Source organism: Dendrobates tinctorius, unplaced genomic scaffold (genome assembly GCF_039654945.1).
Source record: "Dendrobates tinctorius isolate UK_male_01 unplaced genomic scaffold, ASM3965494v1 ptg000017l, whole genome shotgun sequence".
In the NCBI taxonomy this organism is placed as follows: Eukaryota; Metazoa; Chordata; class Amphibia; order Anura; family Dendrobatidae; genus Dendrobates; species Dendrobates tinctorius.
Genome location: NW_027361685.1, coordinates 6,242,006 through 6,262,573, shown reverse-complemented (window position 1 = coordinate 6,262,573; position 20,568 = coordinate 6,242,006). Strand labels below are relative to the sequence as shown.

Genomic DNA, 20,568 nt, shown 5'->3' with positions numbered 1-20,568 from the left:
CCCCCACTCATTAACCCCCATCCCCACTCATTAACCCCCACACATTAACCCTCATCCCCACTCACTAACCCCCCACACAATAACCCCCATCCCCACTCATTAATCCCCCACACATTAACCCCCATCCCCACTCATTAACCCCCCACACATTAACCCCATCTCCACTCATTAACCCCCACACATTAACCCCCATCTCCACTCATTAACCCATCAACTCATTTACCCCCATCCCCACTCATTAACCCCCATCTCCACTTATTAACCCCATCTCCACTCATTAAACCCCATCCCCACATTAACCCCCATCTCCACTCATTAACCCCCAAACATTAACCCCCATCCCCACTCATTAACCCCCCACACACTAACCCCCATCCCCACTCATTAACTCCCATCCCCACTCATTAACCCCCCACACATTAACCCCCAACTCCACTCATTAACCCCCACACATTAACCCCCCACACATTAACCCCCATCTCCACTCATTAACCCCCACACATTAACCCCCATTCCCACTCATTAACCCCCCACACATTAACCCCCATCTCTACTCATTAGCCCCCCACACATTAACCCCCATCCCCACTCATTAACCCCCCACACATTAACCACCATCTCCACTCATTAATCCCCACACATTAACCCCCATCCCCACAATAACCCCCATCTCCACTCATTAATTCCCCCCATCTCTCATCTTCAGTGGTTCTTCAGCTCCACAGTGGAGCACACATACCACCTCCATCAGCGTTTGCTCTGGGCGCCGGGGAGTGACGTCAGCAGTGTGATCACATGACCTGATCACGCTGCTGACGTTGCTCTGACCTGGCGGTCAGAGCTTCAATTGTACTGGCGTCTGTGTAGACGCCAGTACAATTGCTGCCTGGGAGCCGGCGCGGCCTCCTTCTCTGCTGTCAGAGAGAACAGCCGACTCAAAGGACAGGAAGCGGCAGAACGCAGCCGCCGGGAAGGAGACACTGCGGACCGCTGCATTAGGCGGCCCGACTGCACCCCCCTGCTGGCTGCGCCTGAGGCAACTGCCCTGGCTCCCCCCCAGGATACGCCTCTGTCCAGTAAGACGGATCAATGTAGCAAGTCATAGCAATATCCAACACATCCACATCTCATAGACAGGACTCACCTGTAGTGATGAGCAAGCGAGCAAGCATGCTCGCCACGTGAGCGATCACCGGGTGCTCGGGTGCGCATCGAATATCACTGGTGCTCAAGAGTCCTGCTCAAGTCCCACCCTCGCATGTTTTGTGGCTGTTAGGCAGCCAATAATCATGTAGGGATTGCCCATGTATGGCAGACAATCCCTGCGTGTTTTCTGACTTTTTATCAGTCCCCGGGGTGGGGACTTGAGCACGGCTCTTGAGCACCAGCAATATTCGATGGGTACTCAAGTGGCGAGCATGCTCGCTCATCACTACTCACCATACATATTCATTCACATTACTAAAAAGGACCCTTCACCGGATCAAAAGCAGACAGTTTTGCTCTTATTTTATTGAATGGTCCATTTTTTTGGTTTTGCTTAAATCTGCCATACGGTTCCAAATGGAGGGGCCTCTTCATTTACTGCTAATTTTTGTATCTTTCCCAAGGGTGCGTGTCTCACAGGATTCTCTAGGGACGTGTCTTTAGGCTGCTATGGAATGTTACCCTGTGAGCCATACCCATTTGATAAAGACCATAATTTGCACTGAATAAAAACACCAAAATCTCTGGAACCATTTTGGCGAATTAAAAAAATAAAAATAAAAAACCCTGCATATTCAAGGGAGCAGCGGAAGTAAAATAGGAGCAAAAACTGTCCACCTTTGACCTGGTGGAGGTCTTCTGTAATTAGTCTAGTACTCAGTTATGGAGAAACATTCAGCATTTCTGTGAGTTCTCTGAAGACGTATGTATCTAAATGTCTGAGTTCTCGTACAACTCACAAGGTTGGTGCGGCATACATGGACCCTTATTATTCTAGTAGAAGATCTGGATCATATTTATGGGTGAGGAGCTTTGGTAAGATGGTTTTGATTTTTGACAGTGGGATATGTTAATAGGTATGATGCTTATGTAATACCATGGCCGCCGGGGGATAGCTTCTGCGGTCGCTCCAGTACTTACTGTGCTGGAGGCTGTTACATCACCCATATGCTGTTCACTTTGGGGACCCGATTGACTGCAGACAGAGGCTGGAAGCAACTTTAACAACTCAGCTTTATTCTCTTCAGGGCACAGCATATCCACTATGGCTACAGGACTCTTTACTCGGTAACAGCAATACATCTTCATCTACAGCAGTACGTCACTTCTTCCTTCACTTCACACATAAGCACCACACAGGCAAGCTGACACGTCACATGGAGCACGATGAACACGGAACTCTTCCCTTCTTCCAGAGCCCGACTTCAGCCCACAAAGGTACCCGACTTTTCTGTTACAGCTCACACCCTAAAGGCACTGTTGCTCCTGTTCGTGTCCTAGATTCACAGCTCACTAAACTCTCCACAAAGCTCCCGTACTCCAGCTGCTACTCCCACAGACCTCCCTGGCTTGCAATTCTCCAGACAGGGCTGGACTCAGTAGACTGGCTTGGGTTGTCACTTCAGCTCTTCCTTGCTAGCTGACTTGACCGACGAGACTCCTTCTTCTGTCTCGCTAGCCTTACAGTCCCCAGTCCCTGACTGCAAGGCCTCCAACACCACAACGTGCCAGGTAATGCTGTAGGCACTCTGCTGTTCTTCACTCTCCTCCTGTCCTGTTCGCTTCCCCCAGCTCAACTAACTCTTGGAGGGAAATCTATCTCCTTTCCTCCTGTCTAGCCACTCCTCTAAGTTAACCCCTAAGCAGTCTTCTCACTAGTTGAGCTCAGTGCCCCCATCTAGTGGCCCTTTTCTAATATTCTAATATAACACCTATCTAACTATTGTTGTGTGGACGCAAACACACACACACACAACATACATACATACAGATAATACACATTAGGCGGGGGTCACACTGGAGAGGAATACGGCCGAGTGAGAGGCGCTAAAAGCACGCATTACACACGGACCAATGATTCTCTATGGGGTCACTCGCACCAGGCGTATATTTCTCATCCGTATTCTACGCTCCGTGCCACTCGCAGCATGCTGCGATTGTCAGCGTACTACGCCTGTAATACGCCAATGCAAGTCTATGGGCGCGCAAAAAATACGGATTACACACGGACCACACATGTGACTTGTGAGAAATACGCACCCGGTGTCTTTTAGCAAAGCCGGCAGTTCAGTGCGCTATACAGTAAACTCACACTGACAGGTTTAATAAAGAAAGAAAAGAATAGATATAGACACATAGAATGTATGTATATATATATATATATATATATATATATATATATGTATTCTATGTGTATATATCTATTCTTTGGTTTATGTTATAAACCCTGTCATAGGGCTCCATTATATGTCCATTTTACAAGGCGGCGAGAAAATCTCACCATACGGATGCCATACGGATTACATACGGATGCTGACATGCGCAAAATACGCGACCACACCTTGATTACGGATGACATACGGAGCACTATTTAGGGGTCATTCATCCGTATTACGCCTGTAAACTACTGACCGTATTTTGCGTCGGTTAGTGTTACCCCGGCCTTAATGTTACTATTTACAGGGCGAGGCCCTTGACCTCATTACAATTAATGCATCAACCCCCATGCACATTAGAGCAAAATCGGCCAAAACCATTTTTTTTTTTTTTTTTACGGTCCTGACCTGAGGCCCACTGACATCCTCAAATAAATAGTGTACGGAGAAAGAAGGATCGGGCATGTTGTGTCTTAACACCTGATCTATTTGCACTTAGAAAAGTTAGTCCACCAGTGGCCAAACTACGTATATATGTGTAAGGGAGGTCAGTAGGAATAAAGGTATATGGCAACCTTTAGCCATAAATGAAGGATGGACCAAATAAGTGGTCATAAACTTGTAAATAACTCATGAAAGAATAAAGTTACATTAAAACCAAGCACACCATTGTTTTTCTTGTGAAATTCTCAATAAGTTTGATGTGTCACATGACCCTCTTCCCATTGGAAAAAATAAAGTTGGATCCAAAATGACCGACTTCAAAATTGCCGCCATGGTCAACACCCATCTTGAAAAGTTTCCCCCTTCCCATATACTAATGTGGCCCAGAAAGGAAGTTGATATCACCAACCATTCCCATTTTATTTAGGTGTATCCATATCAATGGCCCACCCTGTACAAGCCAGGAGAACGGATGGTTCCAAAATGGCATTCTGTCTATCTGCAGTCACCACTAGAGGGAGCTTAGGAGCTCATGGCATCAATACTATACAGTGAGCTCCTTCCAGTGGTGGCGGCAGGGGATTTGGAACTTTGCATCAGGTAAAAAAAGAAGCCACCTAAAAAGGCGCAACTATATACAAGAAAGTTTGTGATGCATTCCAAGTTCATGATCACTGCAGTTCAATTTTTCATAATAAATGCTGCCAACGCAACTAGGCAAACTGAAGAAAACATGATGAACAAAACAAACAGGCACAATGGTGCTAATACCCTCCTGGGTAACAGTTATTTATCTGGGGACTGTTCTTTAATGTGGGTCTCCTCCTGGGATGGTGGAAGCTGGTTTCTTGGGCTGCTTCCAGGGGAGAACTTCTGATTTTCCTGTTCCTGCTGGTTGTTCACAAATTGCATGTATTCCTTCTCCCAAGGAGTGAGGTTAGTGGTTGCCTGTGTAGATGGAGTGGCAGCTGATGTAACCGCTGAAACTGTTGCCTGAGGTTCTGCAGGGGTTGCAGGCGATACCAGTGACTGGTGCACTTCAACTTCTACAATAACTAGCGGTACTGCTACCTGTCGTTGCTGGCATGGTGCAACTTGAATGTTGCCACTTGGGTTCGGAACAAGCATAGGACTATTTCTGTCCACAGGCACAGTTCCTAGCACCAGGATCATGGCAGGAGCGGTGATCATACTTGGCGCCTCCCAGTGATATTCTGGCTCCGGTGTAGGTACAGGTTGGCGAACAGTGGCAGCTGCAACCTCCGAGGCTGCCTGGTGAGCTGGCGGCAGCTGGGTCCGAGCTGGTACAGGATTGGGGCACGCCGGTAGGAGCCTGCGCTGCCACGTCAGGTCCAGGCTGGGACTCAGCCCCGGTCCCACTGTCTGCTCCAGGACTCTCATGTACCTTCTCCAGACAGGTCGCATCCAGTGACAGTACCGGCTTGGAGGTGGTGGCGGGCGCTGTAAAGGGTATCTCAGCGGCCGTATGCTCCACAGGTGCTGTCTGGGGGAGAGTGGTTTCTCCCCACTGTTTTCTCCTGGCCTCTGTCTTTCTTCCATCATGGCGTTCTGGCGTTCTCTCTCCTTCCCGGGCTCCTTTCCCGCCACAGGATCTCGCTCCTCCTTCTGGGGGCGGCGTCTTCTTCCTACTCCATACAAAGCCAGTATACGAACCCCTCTGGGGGTGGGCCATGTTGCTGTAGCATAGAAGTTTAGGCAGGGGAGGCCCAGGACAGTTTGCGCTCTTTTCTTAGGTCCACCTATGTTGTCACGCCCTTCTTCACCGCTCCGGCAGCCATTTTGAGAGTCCATTTTACAGTCTATCAATTTGGTTATTCTGCACATTCTCAGCAATGTTTAAGTCCAATAAATCTTCAGCACACAGAACCCGGTGGCACCGGGCTTCGTCATTCTGTTCGTGATGCCAAAAATGGAACACTTGCCAGGGCTGGTGGGGGTTCTCGGTACCGGGTCCGTCAATCTCAATGGGAGTTGTCACGGCAGCCGTGGCCCTGGGCATCCATTGTAAAAGGGGAATGTTAAGTGTGCTAGTAATGATGATTAAAGTTTGAGTGAATGATTCGTGACGCCACCTGTGGTGTTCGGCAAGGGAGGTGTTAAGCCGACGCTGCAAGCAGATCCTCTGGGACAGATGGTGTGGTGCAGCAATGATGTTGTGGCCCTCCACAGGTAGGGCTCTAGTCCCAGGGCAGTGTAGATGAAGAGATAGTCAAGCGATAGGGGAGAGATATAGATGGTGCAGTGCCAGGCACAGAGATGTAGCAGTGCTGAGCATGTTGGCGCAGGAATAACTGGAGGACACCAGGGCATGTAGTTCCAAAGCTTTACTCACAGTCTGTTGGGCATACAGGTACCCGCATCCATGACGTGTCCTCCGGGTCAGGGGCTCAGTCAACCTCCAAGATAGGTGAAGCACTCCGTTCCAACACTCCGCCAACATGTGCCTTTTCTGAACGTCTCCCTCTTAGGGCCTAGGTGAAGTACTCACAGTACTGAGTTACACTGGAGTTCCTTCTTTCAGATGTTCCTATGAACTCTACTTGTACGGCAGACAGCTGTAGCCTGCTTCAGGGACTCCTGGCTACTAAGTCCCGGCTCACTCACGATGCTGTTGTGCCCCCAAGTCTTGTGTGGGAATAAAGTGGTCACTACTTCTATTCCTCCGGTGTCTGCTGCAGGACCATTAGTATCCATACAACCTCGGGGACCGGACCCCGGCCTTGCGCTCAGAACTTGGGGAAGGTTTCTCTTCTAACCCTAATCCTTAGTCCTCTCCTTCCGTTCAAAACTATCTTTCTTATGGAGAATCAGGCTTTCTGAATATGTCTCTTTCCTGTGCCAGCAGACCCAGGTCACTGAGGTCTGCTGCAGCACTTCCCTCCTCCATCCCACTCCGGGGATCTCCTCAGACCAACTCTCGTCACAGGCACTCTGCCTCAGACTCCCTGAGTCAGACTGCCTGAATCCTAACCTCTCCCGCTCTCTGGTGCAGACTAAGCTCCACGCACCTCCCAGCACTCTTCGTGTTCCAAGCAGGGAGCCACCAAAGGTGCTTTGCTACACTACTATGTTGTGTGGGATGCAGGTGTTGGAGTGTGGTCAGGTGTCTCCACCTTAGGCTACTTTCACACATCAGGTTTTCGGCGTCAGGCGCGATCCGGCGTCGTGCCGGAACGCCGGATCCGGCAAATGTTTTGTAAAACCGGATGTGACGGATCCGGTTTTCTGCCGGATCCGTCTTTTTCTTGACAGACAAAACCGGATCCGTCTCATCCGGTTCATCCGTTTTTCTATCCGTTTTTCGACGGATTACGCCGGATCCGGTTTTTAAAATTGACCCTTGTGGCTACTGAGCATGCTCAGACCAAAAAAACCGGAACCGGCCACCGGATCCGGCTTTCGTCGGATCCGGCGCATTGCGGCGCTCATAGGCTTCCATTGTGTGAAAAAGCCGGACGCGCCGGATCCGGCGTGTCCGGCTTTTTCGCCGGAGACAAAAAAACGTTACAGTAGACGTTTTTTCCAGACGCCGGATCCGGACACATTGCCGGATCCGGCGAAAACCGGATGAAACGCATGGCCATCCGGCGCGATCCGGCGCAAATGCAAGTCAATGGGGGGGAAACCGGATCCGGCATTGCATTTCGCCGGATCCGGTTTCTGTCAAAAGCGCCGGATCGCGCCTGAAGGCGAAAACCTGATGTGTGAAAGAGGCCTTACCTGGATGGTGGGGTACCACACCTCAGGAGGAGGTGCAGTACCTCTGTGGAGACTGAACCCTCAGGGGCACCACAGAATGGCCATCAAGGTCTCCCGATCTGACCCCTTAGACTTTTATCTTTGGGGTCATGTGAAGGCAATTGTCTATGTTGTGAAGATACGAGATGTGCAGCATCTGAAACAATGGATACTGGGAGCCTGTGCTAGCATTTCTTCTGCGATGTATAATGTGTATATGGGCCCGGGACTATGGGATGGCGGATATGTATGATGGGTATATGGCCAGGGACTATGGGATGGAGGATGCGTGATTGGTATATGGGCACTGAACTATTGGATGGAGGATATATATGATGGGTATATGGGCACAGAACTTTGGGATGGTGTTACGGACTCGGCTTCTGCTGAGCCCATCTTCCTTTTTAGAGTGGACCCTCTGGGCCGTGGCACCCACCCACCTAAGGCGAGCTGACCTAGTGAGAACACACCCCCTGTACAGGGAGTGTCAGGGGCAAGACCAAGGGGGTGAGCCACCACAACTGCTGGGACCAGCCGGCCGGCTCAAGGAGACACTATTGAGTGTCTGACAACAGGACGGACAGGATATCAAAGATAAAGCGAAGTCACACAGTTTCTTCCTCAAACATGGATTCACACTTTATTCAGGTGCAAGGCATAACAGGGAATCAGGTGCAGGGCACAAACAGTGAAACACGGCAGGATGCGTGCAAGGGGACGCCAAATGTTCCAGGCATAACACGTGCACGAAAACATACCAGGGTCCAGGACAGGATACGTGATAGGGATCACACAAGAGTTCCTAGAAGGGATGCATGCTAGGACACGCCAGGATCCAAGACGGGGTGCAATGGCATCGGACTCCGGACTACTGGCAACGACCGACAGGGTCCAGGCATCGGGCTGCGGACATCAGCTCGCAGTCATCTGGTTCCGGACCTCTGGCAACGGTCGGCAGGTTACGGGAATCCGGCAGGCAAGCCAAGGTTCAAGGCAGGGTGCGTGCTTGGAGACACGCCAGGGTTCAAGTCAGGGTGCGTGCTTGGAGACACGCCAGGGTTCAAGGCAGGGTGCGTGCTTGGAGACACGCCAGGGTTCAAGGCAGGGTGCGTGCTTGGAGACACGCCAGGGTTCAAGGCAGGGTGCGTGCTTGGAGACACGCCAGGGTACAAGGCAGGGTGCGTGCTTGGAGACACGCCAGGGTACAAGGCAGGGTGCGTGCTTGGAGACACGCCAGGGTACAAGGCAGTGTGTAGAGACACGCCAAGGCACGAGGCTCAAGACAGAGTGCGTGTGTAGAGACACGCCAAGGTCAGGGTTCCAGGACAGGGTTAGGGCCTGTGCGTACAAGAGGGCACGACAGGGAACATGGCAAAGCCTGCGCGTACTTTTACAAAAGCACGGGGAGGTATGCCATGGATAGGCGAGGGCCTGCGCGTGCTTTAGAGAGCACGCAGAGCACAGTGCGGAAATAGCGTGAAGTGCAAGGGAGCACAGAGGGCACGGCTGGGGCACTGGCTAGCTGATCGGGCTGCAGCACTGACAGACGGGCAAGACTCCAGCGAACCCGGCTGAGGCATGGCAGGTGACACAGCTGTCACTGACCGACGAGCACGGCTGAGGCACAAGCAGGCGGGCACGGCTAGGGCAGGCGCATGCAAAGAGCATACGAAGAAACAGAGCAAGGGAAGACAAGAAGAGAAAAAAGGCAGGGCTTAAGCAGAGTACAGAACCAGGAAAGTAAGCATAGGCAGAAACACAGAACAAGAACAGAGCTAGCAGCGGAGCGTAGGCAGAAGCCCAGAGCCGGGCCAAGGGAGAACCTTGGGACTAGCCTAGAAACGTGCAAGAGAGCATAATAGGAAAGAGTCTAGCAGCGGAGCGTAGGCTGAAACCCAGAGCCGGGCCAAGGCAGAGCCTTGGGACTAGACATGGAAAAGAGCACAAACGGAAAGAGAGGAGGAATGGTGCGTGTGCCAGGGAGCACTACAGAGCACCATAGGAGAGAGCGAGGCAGAGCAAGCAAAGACAGAGACCATAGGGAGGAACAAGGCAAGGTACGAAACAAGGCATAGCGAAAACAGGCAAGGCAGAGAATAACAGAAGGACTACAAGTCCAAGCAGGACAAGGACAAACATGGCACAACGGACAAACATAAGACAAAGCACGGAACAAGAGATGGAGTACGAGCACAGAGCGTGTGCAGAGATGCACCACAGAGCAGAGTGCAAGGGCACAGAATAGAGGCAGCACCCCACAGACCAAGCAGCCATGCAGGGACACCACACAATACTCAGGCCCTGAGCATAGGAAGGGGCGGTCTAATATAGGGCATAGCACCTCCTCTTCCGGGTCAGGACCAGGGGAGAACGTCCTAGTTCAGATGCTCCAGGAGCACAGAGTGCAGTCACATGATCAGGGTTTCAGACATGACGAGATGATCACAGAACCAGACAGTGCAGGATCTTAGGAAACGTCACATGATCAAGGTTTCAGACATGATGAGGTGATTGCAGAACCAGAGAGTGCAGGATCCTAGGAAACGTCACATGATCAAGGTTTCAGACATGACGAGATGATTGCAGGACCAGACAGTGCAGGATCTTAGGAAACGTCACATGATCAAGGCTTCAGACATGATGAGATGATCACAGAAGGCAAAGCAGAAACACAGGCATCTTGCAGCTCAGCAGACATAAGGTGAGTGTGCACACTGCTCTAGGGTCATGAGGTAAAATAGACATAACAGACATGGCGAGCATGACAGTACCCCCCTCCTTAAGCCCTCTCTTACCGGGGCTGGAAAGAAGAAAAAAAAAATTCTTCGGCAGAATCCAGAGTTAGTACAAACCACTCCAACAACGTTGATCCGACATCTGAAACGGACACCTGCACCGGTCAAGACACAGGAGCCGCGGACGAGACACAGGGATCCAGTGGGGAGGACTGCGGGTAGACAAGCAAGTCTTCTTACTCTGGCTGCCATCATTTCCAAACAAGTTCAGAGGTCAAGGGCCGGGTCTGATTTGCATCAGAAGAGTGGCCGGGGTACCGCCATTATCAAGCGAGTTCAGGAGACAGGGCAGATTCTTCATCAGACGGGTGGCCGAGGTACCAGCGGAGTCCATGGCCTGAGTATTCTGTTACGGACTCGGCTTCTGCTGAGCCCATCTTCCTTTTTAGAGTGGACCCTCTGGGCCGTGGGACCCACCCACCTAGGGCGAGCTGACCTAGTGAGAACCCACCCCCTGTACAGGGAGTGTCAGGGGCAAGACCAAGGGGGTGAGCCACCACGACTGCTGGGACCAGACGGCCGGCTCAAGGAGACACTATTGAGTGTCTGACAACAGGACGGACAGGATACCAAAGATAAAGCAAAGTCACACAGTTTCTTCCTCAAACGTGGATTCACACTTTATTCAGGTGCAAGGCATAACAGGGAATCAGGTGCAGGGCACAAACAGTGAAACACGGCAGGATGCGTGCAAGGGGACGCCAAATGTTCCAGGCATAACACGTGCACGAAAACATACCAGGGTCCAGGACAGGATACGTGATAGGGATCACACAAGAGTTCCTAGAAGGGATGCATGCTAGGACACGCCAGGATCCAAGACGGGGTGCGATGGCATTGGACTCCGGACTACTGGCAACGACCGACAGGGTCCAGGCATCGGGCTGCGGACATCAGCTCCAGACATCAGGCCGCAGTCATCTGGTTCCGGACCTCTGGCAACGGTCGGCAGGTTACGGGAATCCGGCAGGCAAGCCAAGGTTCAAGGCAGGGTGCGTGCTTGGAGCCACGCCAGGGTTCAAGGCAGGGTGCGTGCTTGGAGCCACGCCAGGGTTCAAGGCAGGGTGCGTGCTTGGAGACACGCCAGGTTTCAAGGCAGGGTGCGTGCTTGGAGACACGCCAGGGTTCAAGGCAGGGTGCGTGCTTGGAGACACGCCAGGGTTCAAGGCAGGGTGCGTGCTTGGAGACACGCCAGGGTTCAAGGCAGGGTGCGTGCTTGGAGACACGCCAGGGTTCAAGGCAGGGTGCGTGCTTGGAGACACGCCAGGGTTCAAGGCAGGGTGCGTGCTTGGAGACACGCCAGGGTTCAAGGCAGGGTGCGTGCTTGGAGACACGCCAAGGCACAAGGCTCAAGACAGAGTGCGTGTGTAGAGACACGCCAAGGTCAGGGTTCCAGGACAGGGTTAGGGCCTGTGCGTGCAAGAGGGCACGACAGGGAACATGGCAAAGCCTGCGCGTACTTTTACAAAAGCACGGGGAGGTATGCCATGTGCAGGCGATGGCCTGCGCGTGCTTTAGAGAGCACAGTGCGGAAACAGCGTGAAGTGCAAGGGAGCACAGAGGGCACGGCTGGGGCACTGGCTAGCTGATCGGGCTGCGGCACTGACAGACAGGCAAGACTCCAGCGAACCCGACTGAGGCATGGCAGGCGACACAGCTGTCACTGACCGACGAGCACGGCTGAGGCACAAGCAGGCGGGCACGGCTAGGGCAGGCGCATGCAAAGAGCATACAAAGAAACAGAGCAAGGGAAGACAAGATGAGAAAAAAGGCAGGGCTTAAGCAGAGTACAGAACCAGGAAAGTAAGCATAGGCAGAAACACAGAACAAGAACAGAGCTAGCAGCGGAGCGTAGGCAGAAGCCCAGAGCCGGGCCAAGGGAGAACCTTGGGACTAGCCTAGAACCGTGCAAGAGAGCATAATAGGAAAGAGTCTAGCAGCGGAGCATAGGCCAAAGCCCAGAGCCGGGCGAAGGCAGAGCCTTGGGACTAGACATGGAAAAGAGCACAAACGGAAAGAGAGGAGGAATGGTGCGTGTGCCAGGGAGCACTACAGAGCACCATAGGAGAGAGCGAGGCAGAGCAAGCAAAGACAGAGACCATAGGGAGGAACAAGGCAGAGCAAGGCAAGGTACGGAACAAGGCATAGCGAAAACAGGCAAGGCAGAGAATAACAGAAGGACTACAAGTCCAAGCAGGACAAGGACAAACATGGCACAACGGACAAACATAAGACAAAGCACGGAACAAGAGATGGAGTATGAGCACAGAGCGTGTGCAGAGATGCACCACAGAGCAGAGTGCAAGGGCACAGAATAGAGGGAGCGCCCCACAGACCAAGCAGCCATGCAGGAACACCACACAATACTCAGGCCCTGAGCATAGGAAGGGGCGGTCTAATATAGGGCATAGCACCTCCTCTTCCGGGTCAGGACCAGGGGAGAACTTCCTAGTTCAGATGCTCCAGGATCACAGAGTGCAGTCACATGATCAAGGTTTCAGACATGACGAGGTGATTGCAGAACCAGACAGTGCAGGATCCTAGGAAACGTCACATGATGAAGGTTTCAGACATGACGAGATGATTGCAGAACCAGACAGTGCAGGATCCTAGGAAATACATGATCAGGGATTCTAGACATGACGAGAAGATCACAGAAGGCAAAGCAGAAACGCAGGCATCTTGCAGCTCAGCAGACATAAGGTGAGTGTGCACACTGCTCTAGGGTCATGAGGTAAAACAGACATGGCAGACATAACAGACATGGCGAGCATGACAGATGGAGGATATGTATGATGGGTATATGGGCACTGGACTATGGGATAGAGGATATAATGGGTATATGGGCACTGGACTATGGGATGGAGGATATGTATGATGGGTATATGGGCACTGGACTATGGGATAGAGGATATAATGGGTATATGGGCACTGGACTATGGGATGGAGAATATGTATGACGGGTATATGGGCACGGGACTAGGGGATGGAGGATATGTATGACGGGTATATGGGCACGGGACTAGGGGATGGAGGATATGTATGATGGGTATATGGGCACTGGACTATGGGATGGAGGATATGTATGACGGGTATATGGGCACGGGACTATGGGATGGAGGATATGTATGATGGCTATATGGGCACTGGACTATGGGATGGAGGATATGTATGATGGGTATATGGGCACTGGACTATGGGATGGAGGATATGTATGATGGGTATATGGGCACTGGACTATGGGATGGAGGATATGTATGACGGGTATATGGGCACGGGACTATGGGATGGAGGATATGTATGATGGCTATATGGGCACTGGACTATGGGATGGAGGATATGTATGATGGGTATATGGGCACTGGACTATGGGATGGAGGATATAATGGGTATATGGGCATGGGACTATGGGATGGAGGATATGTATGATGGGTATATGGGCACTGGACTATGGGATGGAGGATATGTATGATGGGTATATGGGCACTGGACTATGGGATGGAGGATATGTATGATGGGTATATGGGCACTGAACTATGGGATGGAAGATATGTATGATGGGTATATTTGGACACTGGACTATGGGATGGAGGATATGTATGATGGGTATATGGGCACTGGGTTATGGGATGGAGGATAATCATTACAATTTGTTATAACTAACCACAGTTAGTTACTATGCCTGGGCAACGCCGGGCTCTTCAGCTAGTGACATGATAATGAGGGGCAGGGCTTGATACACACACATACACACACACACATACATACATTTGTTTTTTTATATATATGGATTAACCATTGGGTTACGTATTTGTCTTCTAGTTCAATGGTTTCTTTTCCAATAATCCTATGTTTTCAGTCCGATGCTGATCCATCAAGCTCACTAGTGGTGCACAGCTTTACACCACTATACCTGTGACTTCAGAAACTTACAGAACACCAGCTCACATCTCATATAGGAAACTACTGACACAACTAAATAACACCATTAATAAATAATTTATTTACGGGCAAGAACTTATTCATTCATTTCACATTCATGTTTATTCATTCTTTTATGTGACCTCACTTAATACTTAGTGCTTTTTAATATAATTAATGTATGTAAATGTTTTTTGTTTTTTCATGAACCATAATTTATCTTTGTGTGACAAACTTTCTCATGAACTTTGACATATCGTGCTTTGTTGGAGTGTTTTTTTTTTTTCAAAAAGACTGTATATAAAACGTTCCAAGCTTGACATGTTTATCCACTATCAGGTTTCGTCCTGAGGAAGACGTCCTGCGTGACTGTGAAATGCATTGACTTTGAAAACCTATTTGAATAAATGTTTTTAAGGAAAATCTCCATCTCCGATCGTCTCCATCAGCAGCGCAGGTACAGATACATTATACCCGGATCAGCTCTTCTGCTCGGTCTTTGGCCCCGGGTCCTGCAGCAGCTGGTTTATGCATTGAGCATGGTGTAAAGGTGCCGCTCCATCAGGTGAGTGTAATACTCCCCTACTCTCATTACATCTGGTTATCAGGTAAGACCCTATTTTTCGCTTGTTTGTTCCTCAGTATCATGACTAAAAGAAATCTCTTTAACACTTTCAGGTCACTTGGATAAAACCAATGAAGGGACTGCTGGGACCGTAACGGGGTCCATCTGAGACCCCAATGCAGAAGCCAAATGTCCTGAGATCTGGACCTGCTGGACCACAAATTGACATTTCTCCAGGTTACCAAATAAATAGTTGTCACGTAGAACCTGGAGACCCTGTCTGACATGCTCAGCATGCTCCTCCAGAGGACGGGAGTAACTCACTATATCATCCAGGAAAATTACCACAAATCTACCAATCAGTGAAAAAAATATAATTACTGACATTGTCACAGACTGCCGGAGCATTGGTTACCCCGAATGGCAGCATCAGGTTTTATATCTGCCCCTCAGGTATATTGAATGTGGTCTTCCATTCGTCCCCCTGACGTACACTTATAAGGTTATATTCCCCTCTCACGTTAAGTTTGTAAAACCATTTAGCTCCAGATAATTGGATAAACAGGTCGGGTATAAGGGGTAAAGGATAGGGAAGGTGAACCGTGACTCACAGGCCCAACCCTGCATCCTTCTACCAAACCCCCCACGGTGACTGGAGAGGAGCATGGCCGTATATGAGCCTCAGCCAGACTCTGGAAGGGAGGAAATAAATGAGATTTGGGCATTTTAGCTCCTGGTGTGGAGTCGACAGCACAATCTTATGCCGCCATATAGTAGACGGCCGGTAACCGGTGAGAATTCCCTCCTGTGTGGGGTCTATTTGTCTCCAGAGAAATCACACGTTACATTCCACACATAACACTGAGTAGAAAAGGTGGCGCGGGGTAATTGTGCCAGTAGTGAGGGGCGAATAATGGCGGGAATGTTACTGACTGAGAAGTCTCCATGGAGCCTCTTCACTCCGGAGATCATGTGACCCCTGACTCCTCCCCTCCTGTGGCCTCATCACAGGTCCTGTGCACAGAGCAGCCATATATGTGGAGTGCGGCTCTGCAGGTGGAGGTATGTGGAGATTCCCCCCCATTACTGAGCGCTTTAATGCTAGAAATATATTGCACAGGGGATATCACAGCCAATTCCCACAAGAAGAATCCTGGAAACATCGGCTCATCTTCTTCTCATTCAGGTCTCTACAATATCGGATCCTCTCAGTGAAGATCATCCACAAAAGAGAATTTTCCTGATTTACCCATCAAGGATGGATATGGACAGAGACAAGATGGCGGAGAGGATATTACACCTCACCCTAGAGATCCTCTTCCGTCTCACTGGAGAGGTGAGAGATTCTGATGACGTCACATTACATCATTCTTATCTATGGGAATAACAGATGGACAGAACTGGAGAGGTGAGGACTCTGGAAATGTCTGGAGTGAGATTTATTAATGTGTCTCTCCATAACCAGGATTACACAGTGGTGAAGAAGACCTCTAGTGATCGCTGTCAGGACCCTGTGTCTGAGGGATGTGGAAGACTCCTGAGCCCAATCACGGGACCTCCACCTCACCCCCTGATCCATGAGGACATCAATGACCAGAAGATCCTAGAACTCATCTACAAGATGATTGAGCTGCTGACTGGAGAGGTGACACTGCTGGGAATGCTGGGACATTATACAGTAACACTATGAAGGGATCGGGGGATGACGGTATCATTGTATGTGTCAGGTTCCTATAAGGTGTCAGGATGTCGCTGTCTATTTCTCCATGGAGGAGTGGGTGTATATAGAAGGACACAGAGATCTGTACAAGAACATCATAATGGAGGTTCCCCAGCCCCTCACATCTCCAGGTAATAGACAGGACTAAATACACATGGCCTATAATTATCTGTATCTAGAGAATGAATTCAGTCCCTGTATGTGTTTCCTCCTGATCTATCCAGTAAGAGGACAACACCAGAGATGTCCCTGTCCTCTTCTTCCACAGGACTGTAACCAAGAAGATCCCAGTGCTCCTCAGGATCATCAGGTAGATGGAGAGAAGGTGTCAGGAGATCTCCCCTATGATGTGTAGATGGCTGTGAAGGTCTTGTGCTCAGTCTTGTTTTATCCACCAGTATTATATGTTTTATACTTGTGTAATGAGAACGGTGGAGATGGCAGGATTAGAGCTGATCATAGATGGGACTTCTCCATCTGTCTGTGACTTTTACAATATTTGTTTCCGGTTGAAGATCTGACCTATATTAGTAGTACCAGGGAATACAGGTATGTATAAAATAATAAATCTCCTCATATGTTTCCCTTATTATCTCCAGTAATTGTATTATTACACAGGATTCTTATGATGTTACATCGGATCATCTTCTTCTCATTCAGGTCTCTACAATATCGGATCCTCTCAGTGAAGATCTTCTACAAAAGAAAATATTCCTGATTTACCCATCAAGGATGGATATGGACAGAGACAAGATGGCGGAGAGGATGTTACACCTCACCCTAGAGACCCTCTTCCGTCTCACTGGAGAGGTGAGAGATTCTGATGACGTCACATTACATCATTCTTATCTATGGGAATAACAGATGGACAGAACTGGAGAGGTGAGGACTCTGGGAATGTCTGTAGTGAGATTTATTTATGTGTCTCTCCATAACCAGGATTACACAGTGGTGAAGAAGACCTCTAGTGATCGCTGTCAGGACCCTGTGTCTGAGGGATGTGGAAGACCCCTGAGTCCAAACATGGGGCCTCCACCTCACCCCCTGTTCCATGAGGACATCAATGACCAGAAGATCCTAGAACTTATCTACAAGATGATTGAGCTGCTGACTGGAGAGGTGACACTGCTGGAAATGCTGGGACATTATACAGTAACACTATGAAGGGATTGGGGGGATGACGGTATCATTGTATGTGTCAGGTTCCTATATGGTGTCAGGATGTCGCCGTCTATTTCTCCATGGAGGAGTGGGAGTATTTAGAAGGACACAGAGCTCTGTACAAGGACGTCATAATGGAGGTTCCCCAGCCCCTCACATCACCAGGTAATAGACAGGACTAAATACACACGGCCTATAATTATCTGTATGTAGAGAATGAATTCAGTCCCTGTATGTGTTTCCTCCAGATCTATCCAGTAAGAGGACAACACCAGAGAGATGTCCCCGTCCTCTTCTTCCACAGGACTGTAACCAAGAAGATCCCAGTGCTCCTCAGGATCCTCAGGTAGATGGAGAGAAGGTGTCAGGAGATCTCCCCTATGATGTGTAGACGGCTGTGAAGGTCTTGTGCTCAGTCTTGTTTTATCCACCAGTATTATATGTTTTATACTTGTGTAATGAGAACGGTGGAGATGGCAGGATTAGAGCTGATCATAGATGGGACTTCTCCATCTGTCTGTGACTTTTACAATATTTGTTTCAGGGTGAAGATCTGACCCATATTAATACTACAGAGACATATGTGAGGGGTGATGAGTGGTGTAAAGAGGTGATTCCCACATATGACTGCCCAGGTGAGTAGTAACCACTGAATGCAGAGAAGTCACAGATTCCTCTCAGTCACCGGCTGTGGCTGCTTTATCGGTGGTGTAGTCCGGCCGTATTGCCATGGTCACCATTTTGCCTCTAGACCACAACATTCTCCTCCACCCAAAACCGTTGAAATGACTTTGGGCATTGAAAGCCCTTTTCTATAGAACTTACAACCTGGAGGATCCACCTACTCCCTGGGTTGAGGAGACGCTGACCGTTACCTGCCCAGATCTGTAACTATAAAGCCAATTGACAGTGTACATAGAATGTGCTGACAGGTTAGAAAATCAGTTGAAGAAAAATCTTATGCTGGGCCTGTAAGAGAAAGCGGAGGGTAATGATGCTGTTCGCTTCCTAGAACCCTGAGATCTTATCGGATGAATCTTCTCTCCCTTCTGTACTGCTGAATGTCTCATGGTCCCTACAAGACCAGGTCCAGTCTTTCTGGCCAAACTTCACTTATATGATCGACAACATTAAGTGTACTGTGACACCTGCGCTGATTGGGTGCTGGGCATCACTTGTCATTCCACCGCATCGCAGTCTCAATGCAGCGAGTGCCAACATCGCTGGAAGGGAGCCAGATGGGCAGGTGAGTATAAGCTTTATCATTTTATCGGGGACGAACATTTAGTTTAAGAAATGCTTGTCCTAGTACTGGACAACCTCTTTAACCCCTTTACCCCCAAGGGTTATTTGCATGTTACTGACAGGGATAATTTTACAATTCTGACCACTGTCCCTTTATGAGGAGGTAACTCTGAAACGCTTCCATGGATCCTGGTGATTCTGACATTGTTTTCTCGTGACATATTGTACTTCATGTTAGTGGTAAAATTTAATTCATATAACTTGCGTTTATTTGTGAAAAATGGAAATTTGATGAAAATTTAGAAAATTTCACAATTTTCCAACTTTGAATTTTCGCGCCCTTAAATCACAGATATGTCACACAAAATACTTAAGAAGTAACATTTCCCACATGTTTACTTTACATCAGCACAATTTTGGAACCAATATTTTTTTTTGTTAGGAAGTTATAAGGGTTAAAAGTTGATCAGCGATTTCTCATTATTACAACACCATTTTTTTTCAGGGGCCACATCACATTTGAAGTAACTTTGAGGGGTCTGTATGATAGAAAATACCCAAAAGTGACACCATTCTAAAAACTGCACCCATGAAGGTGCTCAAAACCACCTTCAAGAAGTTTATTAACCCTTCAGGTGCTTCACAGGAATTTTTTGAATCTTTAAAAAATGAACATTTAACTTTTTTCACAATAAAATTACTTCAGGTCCATTTTTTTTTATTTTAACAAGGGTAACAAGGAGAAATTGGACCATAAAAGTTATTGTGCAATTTGTCTTGAGTAGGCTGTTACCTGATATGTTGGGTGGAACCACTGTTTCGGCGCATGGCAGAGCTCAGAAGGGAAGGAGCGCCGTTTAACTTTTTCAGAGCAAAATTGGCTGGAATTGAGATCAGACGCCATGTTGCGTTTGGAGAGCCCCTGATGTGCCCAAACAGTGGAAACCCCCCACAAGTGACCCCATTTTGGAAACTAGACCCCCAAGGGACTTATCTAGATGCGTGGTGAGATCTTTGAACCCCCAAGCGCTTCACAGAAGTGTATAACGTACAGCCGTAAAATTATAAAATCATATTTTTTCCACAAAAATGATCTTTTCACCCCAATATTTATCTTCCTAAGGGAAACAGGACCACAATAGTTATTGTGTAATTTGTCTTGAGTACGCAGATACCCCATATGTGGGGGTAAACCACTGTGTGGGTGCATGGCAGAGCTCAGAAGGGAAGGAGCGCCGTTTGACTTTTTCAACGCGAAATTGGCTGGAATTGAAATCATACGCCATGTTGCATTTGGAGAGCCCCTGATGTGCCTGAACAATGGAAACCCCCCACAAGTGACCCCATTTTGGAAACTAGACCCCCCAAGGAACTTATCTAGATGTTTAGTGAGCATTTTGAACCCCCAAGTGCTTCACAGAAGCTTATAACGCCCTGGCGTGAAAATAAAAAAATCATATTTTTTCAACAAACATGATCTTTTAGTCCCCAATTATTTTATTTTTCCAAGGGTAAGAGGAGAAATTGGACCCCAAAAGTTGTCCAATTTGTCCTGAGTACGCTGGTACCCCATATGTGGTAGAAAACAATTGTATG

The 20,568-nt window shown here is 49.0% G+C and overlaps 1 protein-coding gene and 1 long non-coding RNA gene across 2 annotated transcripts in view; both read left to right on the top strand.

Moving 5' to 3' along the window:
- The window catches only part of LOC141082416 (uncharacterized), a 197,179-nt gene that overhangs the window by 79,084 nt on the left and 97,527 nt on the right, over positions 1–20,568 (top strand). The window lies entirely within an intron of this gene.
- On the top strand, positions 12,746–15,073 carry LOC141082216 (uncharacterized). Its single transcript, XR_012230463.1, has 3 exons — positions 12,746–13,063; positions 14,621–14,846; positions 14,960–15,073. It is a non-coding gene; the product is annotated as an uncharacterized lncRNA (long non-coding RNA).